We start from the raw sequence: 16,216 nt of genomic DNA, 5'->3' as shown, positions 1-16,216 counted from the left end.
TTTTTTTTCAGCAAATTAAAAACCACTTGTTCAGTGCAGTACCCTAACTGTTGGGCCTTAAGTACCACCACAGGGAACCAGGGCTGGTTTTAGACATGGTTGGGTTCAGGGCATACATTAAGGAGGGTGCCTCTGATGATCCCCTTTCCTCCCTAGCAGCATTGCTACTATGCCGTCCGGGCATCTCAAACTGTTCTCTCCATCACAGTCCATCTCTCTCCCTTCCCCTCACCTTGCGGTCTTCTTTAAAAATTTATTTCCCCTCTCAGAGGAGCCATCCTAACAAGCTACCTCTGGCTGCCATGAAGCTTTTCCACTCCTCTGCCACAATCCACTCAGGTGGAAACAGGAAATTGCAGCAGAAGAGGACAGCTGAGACAGCCTGTGAGGAAAGCTGCTGCTCTAGGGCTCCTCTGAGAAAGGAAATAAATTTTTAAAGAAGATCGGGAAAGGAGAGGGGGAAGGGAGGAGGAGAGATGCCTTGACCATGGGACCCTCTGGAACTGTGGGACCCATGGCAGCTGCTGTTTGCTCCCCTCTAACGCCGGCCCTGCAGGAAACCAATACAGTTTTCACCCCAAGTAAATTAAATTAGAAACTATCTCCTAAATGGCAACATAATAAACTGAGTAATGAGAACTGGCATAAAACCTTTGAAGACACATGCAGTATTTCAATGGGCAGACTGAATGCACCAAATTGTCTTCCTCTGTTGATTTCATCTGTCTTACTATTACTTTAAAAGGACCCTCCATTACTTAGTGAAACTGGACTATTAGAAATGCATACTATAATTTCTAGCTATAGTTAACATACTATAATAGTTGGTGTCTAATACAAGGGGTTTTTGCTTTTCTAATCTTGTTGCTTACAAAACAAATCTAAAGTGATTTTAACTGGTAAATGGGAATTCGTGATCTAAAATTAGATAACATCGCCATTCAAAATTGTCTAATTTTTATCTACTGCAAGAACATTTTCTTCAACTGCACAATTGCCACTGTATAAAACTGATACAAAAATGGTGACATTCTTCTGATCTCATAGCCGTAACTATTTCAAGAAGAAATATTTAAGAGCTGTAAATTTAAATACAGTAACAGTGAAACACGGTAGTTACCCTCCACCTTGTACAGGCACAGCTATTAAACAACTAATTCCATAGCACTTGTTTGTAGACAAAAGGCATACTTTCAAAACACTTAAGACTTACAAAGTTCCATAGGTTTCTATGTAATTTTGTAAGTCTAAGGGCTTTGAAAATGGAGCTCCATAGTCTTTCAAGGATTGCCCAGTACATAGAACAGACTTCATTACATGGTCATCTGGTCTAGAAACAAGCTTTCCACACAAATAGTTGCTTTCTACTGATGCCATAGATGCAGCAAAAATGTAAAGACCATTAGGTAGTTCATCGAGTCTTTTTAGTTTTCAGTACACAAAATGCATGTGCATAACAGACACATTAACAGACACACAAAATGGGTTGCAATAAGCAAGTCTGATACTTGTGAGCAATAGCATCCCATCAGCAAGGCTTCAACCAAATAGCTACTGTTTGAACACTTTTCATAATCAAAACTAAAGTCCCTTAAAGATATAAACTTACCTCACTTGCTTGGACTGGTAAATGGGGATTTTATTGTGAACTCATACATATTTTAACTGGCAAGGCAGCTTCACACATGCCTGTGCAGGTCAGAAATCCAGGTACACCCCATCACATTATTCATGCTGAAATAGCTTGCCCTGCTACTCAACAGAAGTATCCCTACAAATTCTCTGTGGCCCATGTGTTAGTAGTTAGTTCACTAGGCATACCTAGTTCTTCCTGCTTATTGTGTCAAAGGTCTCAAGGTAGCTGAAGCCTGGAAGCAAGCACTTCACAGGATTTCCAGTATGCAGTTCTTACTACTGCTGCACTCGTGTTGTACTAGTAAAACAAATTTATAGTTCTTTTTAATATTTCCAAATTACTGTTATCCATGTGACACAGCCTCCTGTGTCTTTAGCATATCAAGTTCCATTTTCGTGGTGCAATTATTGTTTTCCTAAATCAAGGCTGAAAAGTTTTAGGGACATCACAAATGCTCAAGCAACATTCCAGAATTTCAGGTTTCACTTATACCTCATGATTTTAAAATGAACTGAAAAAGGAATACAACACAGCCCTTCAAAGAAAGTCAGCTTTATTGTGCAATTAAGCACACAGCCTTTTGCCAAAGGCAGAGATCTATTCTTAATCATCTCCTTATAAACTTGAACAAATTGTTTCCTCCCAATAAAAGGTAATATCTAATTGCCATGTTATAAAAAATGTTTTCTTCTCCTTCCACCTTTAGAGAAAGGCTAAAAGACTGTTTAGTTAAACCCAAGTGTGTAACTCACTAGTACTGGCACTACTAAGCTTCTCCCACTGATATCTCAAGGGATAGAAAGACATCTTGGCTATAATGCCATAGTAACGTAAATGTTATTAGGCCATGAGGGGATCACACAGCAGATGATCTTGAGACACAATATCATCACTGCTGAAGCCCATGTGGTAGAGTAATATTCCCTTATTTAAAAATATTTCTAGACTGCTGATTCTAAATGGCTTGTCCTCAGTGGATAGCAAATCCTGTGGGCCCCATAATATGATCAGATGCTTTGCTTCCCCAATAAGAAAATCTAAGTTTACTGTAACTTTCTCCAGCATTCTACCAGTACATAACCCCATCCCATAACAGTCATGTTTAATCAAATGTGTAAGCAGTATATCAAATCTCAAACTCAACAACTTTGATGTACCTACATCACTAAGAGTTATTTACAACTGTTCAATACAAAAGCTCTAGGCAATATTATTCACAAAACAAAAATGAACACAATAAGCAGAAATAAAACAAAAAGTTATGCTGCCTACTGTACCAGTGAAACACTTTAAAAATACATTTGAAAAAGGCTAAACCTATACTAAAATACAAAATATTTGAGCTTGCCTCACTCCCACATCTTCAAGCAGACCCTACTTCTGTTTACAGCAGTTTCATGTATACTATCAGAAGCCCTAGTCCACAACTGGGTAGACTCTGTCATCCCTTATCTTCTATTACATTGTTTTTGTTTCGTGTGTTTATTATGTATAACAGAAAATGCTTTCAATAAAAATATATTTTTTAATTGTTTGGTGTGTGTGTGTCTCTCTCTCCAAAATCTCACTTCTATGTTCAAAACTTTTAAATGCAAAATAAAAAACAAACACCTATTTGTTTTCAGCTGTTCTGAACATAAGTTCCAAAACCTCCCAAATATCAAAATATACTAGGACTAGTTTATGAAAATTTCAAGCAACGCAAACACCAGGAAAATGCTTAGGTACTGAATACTGATGAAGTATGCTGTGTTTTTAGTATTATAACTAGAAATACCAATACCAAAAGCTGCCTACAATTTCCTCTCACATCAAACATCAAAACAAAAGTGACTGACATTTGAGAGGGCGAAAACAAAGAACAGCTCCCCATGACAACAGAAGGGCCATATTGCTACTCATAAAACAGTATAATCGAGAAGGAAATATCAGCAGAAAAGAAGAATACAGAATGAAGCAGACAGACAAAATACAGTTTCAACAGTAATAACAGCCACTATAAACACAATGAATGTCACCATATATCTTACTTGACAATCACTGTGATACTGACATCTGCACATTTTAATAATATAATTAAAAAATGTGCTCTTAAAGAAAAAATAAAACCTGTCTGAAAAATAAGTGAAATTTTCCGCCACTTAAATACAGACCATCAAATAAGGATCCTGATTCTATATAAGTACGCACACAAACACATAACATAAGCGTTTAACAACTATAAGATGCACCGATGCAAGCAGCAGTAGCTCTCTGCCACCATTTGCTAGGAAGTTCACGTTTACCTGCTGCTTCACATACCCGGGCGGTCCAACCCACAAGACACAACCTGTAGCAATGGATCCTGTCACACAAGAAGCACCTGGACTGGGGAGAGAGCAATGCCTCCCCCCACCCGGGAGCGATGGCATAAGGCACACACCCTCCTCCGCCTACACAAGAACTCCTTGAGCACTTACCTGGTCGACAAGAGCAGCAGGAACTCCACGCTCAGCAACTGCCAAAGGAAGAAGCTGGTTACAGGGCGCGGCAGGCAGTCCGTCCTAAGCTCCTCACAGCGCTTCCCCACGCCGCAGGCTGAACACAGTGCAAAAGCGAGGGAGAAGAGACAGTCCGTAAAATCTCCGCGCTAGCAATAGCGCCTCGGGCGCGCACACAATCCCAACGTGCACGCGCGTACGTCTGAGTGTGTGTGTGTTTGTGTATGTAAAGGGCGGAGCCGCGGAGCAACGAATAGAGACACTGCTCGCCCCGCCCCACACAGCTTGATTGTAGAATGACTGCCCGTCTATTGGCTGTCTTCGTCGGCCCGTGTAACGTATGCTCATTGGCTCAACCAGGCGAAAGGGGGTGTGGAGGAAGACGGACGCGGCTAAGGCAGGCTTCCCACTATAGCCTAAGGGTGCGGAAGAATCGGTGCTTTGTATGTACTAAAGACAGAGCCCTTGAGGCCTCTTTGCTCTTTTTCTGACTTTGCTTCGTCTTTCTCAAACTACAGAATCGTCCCAAACCATTAGGCAGAGTAGAAGCAGCAGCTTCTAGAGGACACCAATAGGCAGCCACAGTCAAAGCACAAAAGTTCTGACACCGACTAAAGCATCTGCGCGTACTTTTACCTACAACAAAGCATGGATAATTCTCAAATAATCCCATTTACCTTTGTAACTAGCTTTTGGAAATGCTCCTCATTGTACATGTTTGCAAAACAAAATTGAATAGCTAAATTACTACGTCCAATTTTTTATGATTGCCCTGGTACTGGTACTGTCAAAATCTTGAAGGGGAGGAGGGGGGAATCCTGAAAATTAATTGAGAGGACCCCAGCCATAGACCTGTTCGCATCTCCTCTGAACAACAAGCTTCCCAGCTTTTGTCCAGAATCTATGCTCCCATGCTGCCTTCCTGCTCCATTTGGGGAACACTACTACTACTAACAAACATTTCTAAAGCGCTACTAGGGTTACGCAGCGCCAGTGGCGTAGCCAGAAGGCAATTTTTGGGTGGCCAACAGGTTGGATGGGTGGGCACTAGAGTTGCCAACTTTTTTCAAAGAGAAAAAACAGCAACCTGATGCACCCCATACTCTGTCCCTACCCCACTCCCCATAACTTCAATGAGGGTTGCAGTGCAGGCTTCAGTGGCTGCAGGCCAATTTAGAGCTAAGGGAAGTACAATAGACTGCACTATTCAACCCCACTGAGCTATGGTCCTCCAACAACATATATGGTATTGAAGCCAAACACATTCTGCATCCAGAGAACCTCCTGGCCGTCCACCAACAATGGATACAGAGCACAGCCAGGACAATTCTCCATAAAACTCATCATATAAAGAAATTTTGTTTTCTAGTGTAATCTCAATTACAGACATATTATAAATTAACTTTAAAAAAAATCTATAAAACAAAAGTCACTCAGAACCTAGAGCAAATCTACCATGCCAACACTACTTCCAAAAACAAAGATCCTACTATTGAAAAAGAAGTGCCTTAAATATTATAGTAGGGCCTAAATACAAATACATTTATCAGGAAAGCTGAACCAAGCCAAATTACTACAGAATGCTACATGGAAACTTCATGCTAACAGAATACCTCAGTCACACACACAAGACACAAATGCCAATACAGAATAAGTGACCACAACTCTAGAAATATAAATTAACACGGAAACCCCAAGAAACTAGACCTTGCATGTAGTACAACACCAGAGAACAAGAAAGAAAGGCATTTGCTCCTGTGTAAAATATAAAGATGGCACATGCCAGGGATGGTGTTAGTGGTTGCAACTAGGGCAATTGTGCCTGGTTCCCTGGCCAGAGAAAGCCCACCTGCTGGAAGCTGAAGGCATAGCCTGGTAATGGACTTTGGGGTCATTTCCTAGATTTCTGTCCTGGACCCCAGCCATGTTTAACATCAACTTTGGCAAGATGTACATTTCAAATCCAACATGTTATATTCACAACAGTGAAAATAAAATATTTTTTATACCTTTTTGTTGTCTGGTCATTTTTTCTCAAATCATATTGGTCCCAGTCTCTGGTTTCTGCTTCTCTCTGTCTTCTCTTAACTCACTTGCCAGTGTCTCCTATTTGACATTTCTTCTTTCTTCATGTCCATCATCCATCTCCCATCTCTGTTTTCCTATATTTCCTTGTCCAGAATCTCCCCTGTGTTCATATCCCCTCATCCATCATCATTCCTCTGTGCACCTATGCACCCTATGCCCAGCAAATCCCTTCTGTGTTCCTATTCTCCCCCTTGTCTGGTATCTCCCCCCCCCTGTGTCCATATACCCCCCTCTCCAGTGTCCAGCATTTTATCTCTATTCCATATCCCCGTTTCCCCCCCCCCTGTCAGGCATTACCCCTCTGTGCCCATGTGCCATCCCCATACAGCATCTCACATTTGTGTCCCTGTCCCCATGCTCCCACCTAATGCCCATAATCTCCCTTCTGTATCTGTAAACTTCCCTATGTCCCCTTTCTCCCTCCTCCACACCAATGTGTCCCTCTCCTCTCTGATCCCACCCCCAACCAGCTTCTCTTCCTCTCTTTCCTTCCCCTTATGCATCTGGCTCTTTCTCCATGCACCTCTCTAACCCCTCCCATAGGTCCAGCACCTTTCTCCTTTGCTCCAGCCCTCCTTGCAGGTCCATCTGTCTCCTTTCCTTTCAGCCATCATCTGCATATCCAGCACCTCCCTTCAGCCCCCCCCCCACATGTCCAGCATCTCTCTCCCTTTCATCCAGCCCCCCCTACATGTCCAGCATCTCTCTCCCTTTCATCCAGCCCCCCCTACATGTCCAGCACCTCTCCCCTTCACTTCAACCCTCTGCGTATCCAGCACATCTCCTTTCCCTCCACCCCTCTGCATATCCAGCACCTCTCCCCTTCCCTCCACCTCCCCCTGCAAATCCAAAACCTCTCCCCTTCCTTCCAACTTCCCCTCTGCAAATTCCAACCTCTCTCCCTTCCCTCCAACCCTCTGCCCCTAGCAAGTCCAGCACCCTTCACCCTTCTGTTCCCTCCCTTCCCGGGCCAGCACCCCACTGACTTCCTCACCCTCTCCCCCCCTGCAGCGCTTCTTTTAATGCTGTCGGCTGCTGTGCACAGTCTCCCACCCCTGCGCAGCGCTTACACTTCGCTATGGCGCTGCCTGCCGACAGCAACTCTATAGATGCGTCACCGACGTCCTGCTCCGGGGCCTTCCCTCTGCCGCGCCGATGTAACTTCCTGTTTACGGAGGCGGGACGCGGAAGGCCCTGGAGCAGGACGTTGGATGTCTGTGACGCATCTGTAGAATTGCTGTCAGGCAGGCAGCACCGTAGCGGTATAAGCGCCGCCGCGGGGGGTGGGAGACTGGACAGCGCGCCGACAGCATTAAAAGAAGCACTGCGCAGGGGTGGGAGAGGGTAAAGATCTTCTTTTGGGCGGGCCTGAGGCCAAACTGGGTGGGCCTGGCCCATCCAGGCCCACCCGTAGCTACGCCCCTGCCAGCGCTGTACAATTTAAACTAGAAGGACAGTCCCTGCTCAAAGAGCTTACAATCTAAAAGACAAGTGAACAATCTAAAGACAAGTGAACAATCTAGAGGACGAGTGAACAGTTAATCTGATAGGGTGGATAGATTGGGGCATTTTATCTTCTATTAGCCTTTCTCACACTGCTTCTCAGAGGGAAAACTCATCTCAAAGTATGTCAAGACTAAGGGACCATGATCCTAATTGCTCCGTGCTGGGCACATCAAATTGGTTCCCTCTTCTAGAGTTGTCCTCCATTGAGGTTCGATCCCTTTTCAACCCTATAACACAAAACTGGGTCCCTCCTCCATCCAGACCCTCAGTTTCTTGCTCTGATGGCTTGCGGGTTGCGGCCCCTTTTACCAAGCTGCAGCAAAAGGGGGCTGGTGCTAGCATTGGCACATGTTTTACACATGCACTAGGGGTCCCCTTTTACCGCAGCTGGTAAAAGGGAAGTCTTGCTTTCTGACAGGAAATGGCTGGGTGGCAAGTAAAGCACTTGCCACACGGACATTTCAGGGGGAGCCCTTACCGTTACCCATTGAGGTGGCGGTAAGGGCTCCTGCCTAAATCCAGCGGTAACAAAGCGGCACACAGCACTGCCCAATTACCGCCGGGTACACTCTGGCGCTACAAAAAATTTTTGTAGCGCAGGAAACAGTGCACTAGTGGTGTGAAGTACCACCAGGCTGCTATGGTAGCCCAGCTGTACTTCCTGTATAGTGAGCGGTAAACCCGCGTTGGGCTTACCGCCACTTAGTAAAAGGAACCCTTGGTTTTTAACGACATAGACTTACCTTCCATAAACCTTCCGGACAGAGTCTCTAGAATACTCCTAGACTAGGAAACCTTCTACACAGAAATGTTACCATTTCAAATGGAGATGTTCCCTCTGGTGTACAGCCAGAACACTCGACCCTATAAGGTGCTCTCTTCCTATCCTTATGGAGTACCTCCTCTATATTTTGGATTCTGGCCTCAAAACTAACTCAGTCAAATACTTGAGTGCCATTAGCGCTTTTCATTCTACTGTTAGTAATATGCCAATTTCCATCCATCCCTTGATAGATTCATGAAAGGTTTATTTCATACCAAACCTATTAAACCACCTCCGGTAGCATGGGATATCAATGTTATCTTCACAGTTCTTGTGAAACTTCCATTTCAACACTCCTTTCCTGTTCTCTGAAATTCCTCACATACAAAGTATTGTTCTTAAGCACTTCTGCCAAAAGAGTGAGTGAACTTCAAGCCCTTGTGGCAGACCCACCTTACACCAGGTTCTACCATGACGGTGTTCTCCGAATCCACCCCAAATTCCTCCCTAAAGTGGTATCAGAATTCTATGTCAATCAGTCTATTGTACTTCGTATGTCCTTCCCTAAGCCACATTCTCATCCCGGAAAAGAAGCACCACATGTCTTAGAGTGCAAGTGCCCCTAGCATATTATCTGGAGGGTACAAAACCTCATAGGAAGTCCTCCCAGCTTTTTGTATCCTTCAGTCCTAATAGGTTAGGGATTCCCATCACCAAACGTACTATCTCTACTTGGCTGGCTGACTGTGTATGCTCAGCTAGGCTGACCCTTCATGGTTATGTCACCACTCACAATGTAAGAGCCATGGTGGCTTCAGTAGCCCATTTCCGCTTTGTCTCCATTGAAGAAATTTGCAAGGCAGCACTGTGGTCTTCTCCAGAGTAATCCCCACATTTTGGAATGCACTACCAGAAAGGCTCTGCTTAACACAAGACTATCTCTAGTTCAGGAAGCAGGTGAAAGCTTGACTCTTTAACCAAGCCTTTAATAAAAGAAGTAACTAATTTGTTAAATTTGTTAGTCTCACACAGAGTGACACGAGCTGCACCTACTTTAGCAGAACATGTTTATCCACTCCTATCCTAGCTGAGATAATATTTAATCACCTCTTTGACCTCATGTGCAACTGTATTTAAATTAGTCCCCTTATTTTCTAACTCCTCTTCCGCTCCTACCTATCTATATGTTCCATCTTTGCTTATAGCCTACGCTGTCTATGGAAATGTTTTATTCCGTATTGTGTTGAAATTGTAGTAGTATACTATCAGGCATGGAGGCATATTTTCAAGCACTTTGGGAGGCTAAGTTCCATAGGTTTCTATGGAACTTTGGGAGGCTAAGGGGCTCATTTTCAAAGCACTTAGCCTTCCAAAGTTCCATAGGTTTCTATGGAACTTTGGAAGGCTAAGTGCTTTGAAAATGTGCCTCTAAGTTCTTTGAAAATGAGCCTGATAGGCACCCGGTATTGGAGGCTCCCCAGCCGAAGATCGGATCCTGATGACGACAACGACGCTCGTCCCAATTGCCCGCCCTCTTTCCCCCAAGATCTGTTTCCTTTTTTAAAAAATTTACCTCCAGTCCGGCAGCGCAGCGACAGACAGCGTCAGTGAAAGCGCTCCCAGTAAACGCTTCTCTTCGCTCAGTGCCCCGCCTTCTTCTGACATCATGACGTCAGAAGAAGGCGGGTCACTGAGTGAAGAAGCGCTTTTACTGGGAGCGCTTTCTCCGATGTTGTCTGTCGCTGCGCTGCCGGACTGGAGGTAAATTTGAAAGAAAAAAAAGTAAAGGGATCTTGAGGGAGAAGAGGTGGGCAGTTGGGGCAGGGAGAGAGTGAGATGAATGGGATGGCAGGGCTCAGGGAAAGAGGGGAATTGCTGAATATGGCTGAATGGAGGGGGGCAGGGGAGAGAGAGCATGGATGGGATGGCAGGGCTCAGGGAAAGAGGGAATTGCTGAATATGGGTGAATGGAGGGGCAGGGGAGAGAGGAGCATGGATGGGATGGCAGGGCTCAGGGAAAGGGGGAATTGCTGAATATGGGTGAATGGAGGGGGCAGGGAGAGAGGAGCATGGATGGAATGGCAGGGCTCAGGGAAAGAGGGGAATTGCTGAATATGGGTGAATGGAGGGGGCAGGGAGAGAGGAGCATGGATGGACATGGATGGGAGGACTGGGCCCAGGGCGAGAGGAGAAATTGCTGGACATAGAGGAGAAGGAGGATAGAGAGAGAGAGGAGGAGATGAGATGAGGGAAAAGAGAAGAAAACTGCACATGGGATGAGAAATAGGCAGAAGCTGGATCCACTGGACAGTCAAGTCTGCGGAGGACCCAGCTTTACTTACAGATGTAGGACACAGAAACGAAGAAAGAAAGGCGGAAAGTGAAAGAAATAAATGGAAAGGAAGCCCTGGAAATGGAGTTAAGAGGACAGATAGCAGCAGAATCGGATACTGGCCCAGCATGATCAGAAAAACAAAGTCACCAGACAACAAGGTAGAAAGATAATTTTATTTTCATTATAGTGTTTGGAATATGTCCACTTTGATAATCAGGTGCTCTCAACATTAAAAGTTTATATTTAGAGGTCATGTGACGCGATGAGCTGAACAGACGCGTTCTGTTGCAGCTCGAGAGCCCTCACTCCTAAATCTATAAACTACTGCAAAATATAATCCGGAACGGAAATCGGGTGAAGTATCTGTATGGACAAATATCTTAAACAATCTCCCCCTGGAATGGCGCTGCGAACGGGGGAAAAAAGAAAAAGACAAGATTAAAGCGCCCACTCTGGAAACCAAGATGGCGGAGGACCCGCTTTCAGTAGGCCAGACCTTTTCGGCATCGCAACTCGAACAGTTAACTATGGCGGTGGCAAAGGCTTGGCAGCCCAAATGGGACGCATTAGATCAAAAGCTGGACGTTTTTCACACAAAGTTGGAAGGCTTAGAGACCGAACGGAAGACCTTGAGACCAGGGCATCTGCCCTGGAAGATGATTCCCGCGGCTATGGTGTAGATCTACGTGATATTAAACAACAGCTTCAAGACACGGACAAATTAGAAGATCTTGAGACCGTTCCCGCAGAAACAACGTGCGGATCGTGGGTCTATCAGAAAACATACCAGATAAAAATTTGGTGGAGTGGCTTACCGGATGGCTATCTAAAGAGCTGGCGTTATCGGACTCCTTTGGGCCCCTGATCATCGAAAGAGCACATAGGGTGGGCCGCAGCAGGGAGCCCCAGGGAAGACCACGAGTGATCATAGCAAAGCTGTTAAATTATCGGCACAAAATGGAAGTACTGCAGGATTTAAGATCCGCAGGGGAGAGTTAAACATGAAGGACGACAAATCCTGATGTTCCAGGACTATTCAATTGGAGTTCAGGAGCGGAGACGTAAATTTCATTCTCTGTGTTCCACGTTAGCTCAAAAACAAATCCGCTTTGTTCTCCAATACCCAGCAACTGAAAGTACAAGTCCAAGGACAATGGCGGTCATTCAACACCAGACGAAGCAAAAGTTGGTCTCCGTGATCAGGACGCCTTGGAAGGAGACTAGAGTTCATGGTAACCTCACTGAACATAAGACTATAAATGTATACTTGTAGTGGTGAGCAGATAATGTTAAAAGTTACTGTTTTACTGGAGTTGAGGGCTCGTGGCACTTCAGGTGATCTCTTGCCAGCTCCGGGCTTGGACCTAGGAGCATGGCTATAGGGCTGGATGTGAGAGAGGGGATTAAGGGAGGTTGGGATACAGGGGTTAAAAACATTAAAGGAATAGCAGGACACCAGTGGGGTAGGAACATACTTAGGCGGGTCGATTGGGGGATTTGCTTGAATTAAGGGACTACTAGTGGTATGTTCTGGGAGCGAGATCTTGGAGCTGGGGGGCACTCATAGTAAACTGGGAATGAGGAGATTTGGTCACTGAAAACAGAAGCTGAGAGATGTCCACTAGGAATATCTTGGAATGTTGGGGGTATTGGCTCCCCAATTAAGAGATCTAAGATACTCTCAGCATTAAAGAGGCATAAAGCTGATATTGCTTGCCTACAAGAAACACGCCTTACTGACCTAGAACATTCTAAACTGCAAAATATTGGGTTGGTGAGGGTTTGCGACATCATCCCAGAGCCGCAAAGGAGGGGTGGGGTGTTGTTCAGGAAGGATTTCCATATAAAGCAACTGTGCTAGATAAAGGAGCCAAAGGAGATTACATATTGTTAAATATATGGCTGCCAGGCAGGGAATGCTACTTTTGGTTCTTTATGGACCTAATAACCATGATGCATCTTTCCTCACAAACTAGCAGGGAAATGCTTGCAAATAGAAATGGAAAATGATTGTAGTGGGAGATTTTAATGCGGTGATTGACCCCCGGCAGGATTGCTCAAATATAAAAGAGTCACAATATAGGGGAACACGGGCTAGAGAGTTTCAGTCATTAACAAGACCCTTGACCTGGTAGACCCTTGGAGAATACATCACCCAGGAGAGAAAGATTACACGCACAGGTCGAGAGCCCATGGTACATTTGCTCGGATAGACTTATTTGCTGACCGCTCCTTGTTTCACCTTGTAGAAAAAACATCTATAGGCCCAGAGGAAGTGGCGGACCACGCGTTGGTGTGGATGGATCTTAACATTAACACGGAGGCTAGGGGAGCAGGGGGTGGAGATTCCCAGCACTATACCAAGATCCGCACCTGCGGTACACGTGCAAAAAGCTGGGAACAATATATGACATAATAACTGGCATGCTACTTACCAGCCTGAACTGTTTTGGACCGCCTCTAAAGCAGTTATAAGGGGGGCTATTATAGCTTATTGTAGCGTTAAAATAAAAAGAGAACAGCAGCCATCCTGAGATTAGAACGCCAATTGCAAAAAGCAAAAAGAATTCATCTTCACCACCCGACGGCAGTAACTCTAGAAAACCTAAAAGTTGCTCAGGTGGCGTTGAATAGTCCCTACACGAAAAAGAAATGAAGTCAGCTCTCTTTTATAAATATAAACTACAGAGGCATGGTAACCGGGCAGGTAGAATGTTGGGGCGCCTAATTAAAACTTCGGGACCCCAAGGACGGTTACCACACTGACAGATGCTAAAGGAATTTACTAACTGATAGTCAAAAGATTGGGCAGGCATTCACAAAATATTTTTCAACATTATATCAAAAGAACCCATCTCCCCCGAATCGGAAATACGAGAGTATCTATCCCAGGTGGGGCCCGAGGGTAACAGAAGCACAGCTAGAGAATTTGAACAAACCTTAACAATGACGGAGCTACAGCACGTGATTAAAACGTTGAAGTTGTGGTCTGCTCCTGGACCAGATGGATTTTCTGGGGAATATAAATTGTTGACAGGGGAGGCCCTGGCTTCTTTGCTGGAATATTACCGGGAGGTGGTGGAAAAGAGGGAATTCCCGAGATATGCCAATTCAGCGCTTATAACCTTAATACCAAAGCCGGAAAACCTTTAGATGGTAGAATCTTACCGGCCGATATCCTAATAAACATTGACACGAAGATCCTGGCAAAGATAATGGCTGAACGGTTGGCGGAATGCCTTCCATCACTGATAGGTTCAGAACAGGTTTGGGTTTGTGAAAGGCCGCCAATCGGGCCACAATATTAGAAAGACCTTGATGCCATGGCTGCTAGCCAACAGGCTGGGGCACCCACCCTAATACTGAGTTTGGATGCTGAAAAGGCTTTTGATCAGGTTGGGTGGGTGTTTATGTTTCAGACTTTGGTGGCCATGGGCATAGAGGGTGGTTTAGTCGGGCGGCTCAAACACTATATGATCAACCCAGGGCAGCTGTGCTAATAAATGGTCCAGAGAACCGGAGTTTCAGATACATCGTGGTACAAGGCAGGGATGCCCCTATCTCCCCTACTATTTTTGTTGTCTCTGGAACCCTTGTTGCGAAAGGTCTCCTGAGCTCCATATCTCCAGGGGGTTAGTTTGGCAGGACAGGATGTTAGAATTTTAGCTTATGCAGATGATTTAGTAGTAATTTTGAGAGAGCCTTCTAAAACTAAAGATCTGCTAAAGATAATTGTGCGGTACGGGAAGTACTCTGGTTTAGATTAAATTTACACAAATCCATGGCTCTTCCGGTGACCCCGGAGGTGCGGACAACATGGTCAGGAAACTTTCCTTTCCAATGGACACAAACTTCTTAAAATACTTGGGAGTAAATATTACTATGGACTTGTCAAGCTCTATGAACATAATGTGCAGCGGTTGCTGCAAGACAGTAACAAAAACTGGAGTCCTGGGGGCCCCTTCCACTTTCTTCTGGGAAGAATTGCCCTGTACAATATGGTCATAGCCCCCAGGTGGTTATACACTTTCAATCTCTCCCATTGTACTAAAGAGGAAGGATGAGCGGAACTGATTAAAATGGTGCAAACTTTCTTGTGGAACAAGAAAAGGCCTCGTCTTCCTTATTCTACATTATGTGTCCCAGTGGAGTATGGCGGCTGGGTTTGTTAAATATAAAACACATGACAGTGGCTAGGGAATGCGCCATATTAATGATTGGTTCCGGGGAACTCAGGATTACACTGATACTCAATAGAATTGTGCTTGTACCCGGGAATACATTTTAGCAGCTACCTACACGCAGCCGGGCCCCCTATACCATACATATTAAAAAGAACAGGAATAATGGGCTCGGCGAAAGCTGTATGGAAATGGATTTGTAAATTGCATAACTTTTCTGCAAAACTACTCCGTTCCTATCAATCTGTGGGAATCCAGCTTCCCCCCCTCCCCCCGGGACCTTATACCCAGCATTCAACGTTGGAAGCGAAAAGGAATGGTGTACTTATTACAAGCTGTTACTCTCGAGGGACGGATAAAGCCCTTCCGGGAGCTCCAAGTGGAGTACGGACTGTCCCCCTCAGATGAATTCCATTACTGTCAGCTCAGGCATTATATACAATCCTTGTCTTGGGAAGATTTGGCTGAGGACGTCCAAGAAGAATTGGCCTTGGCGTTTTCTTTAATGGCACAACTACGGGTGCCACTTAAATTTCATCACAGACATATCAGAGATACTGCTCAGGAAGTTGGACTATGTTAAATTACTGTCCCAATGGAAGCAAGACATATCGATAGACCTTACACTGGCCTCAGTTTACAGCACACGTACTAACTTTGAGAAAACATTCAGTTATGATTTCACATTGGGAGAGATGCAGTACAAAGTGGCGCTTCAGCTATATATATCTCTCCGAGAAGAGCTTTTCACATGGGACTTTTGCCATGGGGGGAATGCCCCAAGTGTAGAAGAACCTGGGGCCACCCTGGGACACATGCTTTGGAAATGTAGAGGTATAGCACGATACTGGAAACAGATAATACAATACGTCTCTGACATTTGGCAGACCAGATGGAAATATAATTCGGGATTGTTGTTGGGCCATCCAATATTTGTCCACCCATACCATCTGGTTTACAGCATTTGTACAAAAGACAATCATAGTCACTAAGCAAGAGATTTTATCGGAGTGGATATCACATCACTATCCATCTTACGCCCAGTGGCGGACTCGTATGATAACGCTTTTGCGAACCGAGCGAATGGGAGTGATAGACTTTAAATCCCAAACTGGACGGACCTTCCAGGATACTTGGAGTCCACTCTTAAATACCCTGACCTTGGCTGCCAGGAGCAGATTGTTGAACTTTTAGTGGTGTCTTGATATATGAATGATAACAGAGGGT

The 16,216-nt window shown here is 44.8% G+C and overlaps 1 protein-coding gene across 1 annotated transcript in view; it reads right to left on the bottom strand.

Annotated features, from left to right (window-relative positions):
- The window catches only part of MPP7 (membrane palmitoylated protein 7), a 517,419-nt gene extending 513,115 nt beyond the window's left edge, over nt 1–4,304 (bottom strand). The window contains exon 1 of the mRNA XM_030199273.1: nt 4,096–4,304. The gene's annotated coding sequence lies outside the window, so the exon portion shown is untranslated. The remainder of the gene's footprint in view (nt 1–4,095) is intronic.
- Nucleotides 4,305–16,216: the final 11,912 nt, after the last annotated feature.

The sequence above is a fragment of the Microcaecilia unicolor genome, chromosome 1 (assembly GCF_901765095.1).
Source record: "Microcaecilia unicolor chromosome 1, aMicUni1.1, whole genome shotgun sequence".
Lineage (NCBI taxonomy): Eukaryota > Metazoa > Chordata > Amphibia > Gymnophiona > Siphonopidae > Microcaecilia > Microcaecilia unicolor.
The sequence above is the reverse complement of the archived record's forward strand: the minus strand, read 5'-3'. Positions and strand labels throughout refer to the sequence as shown.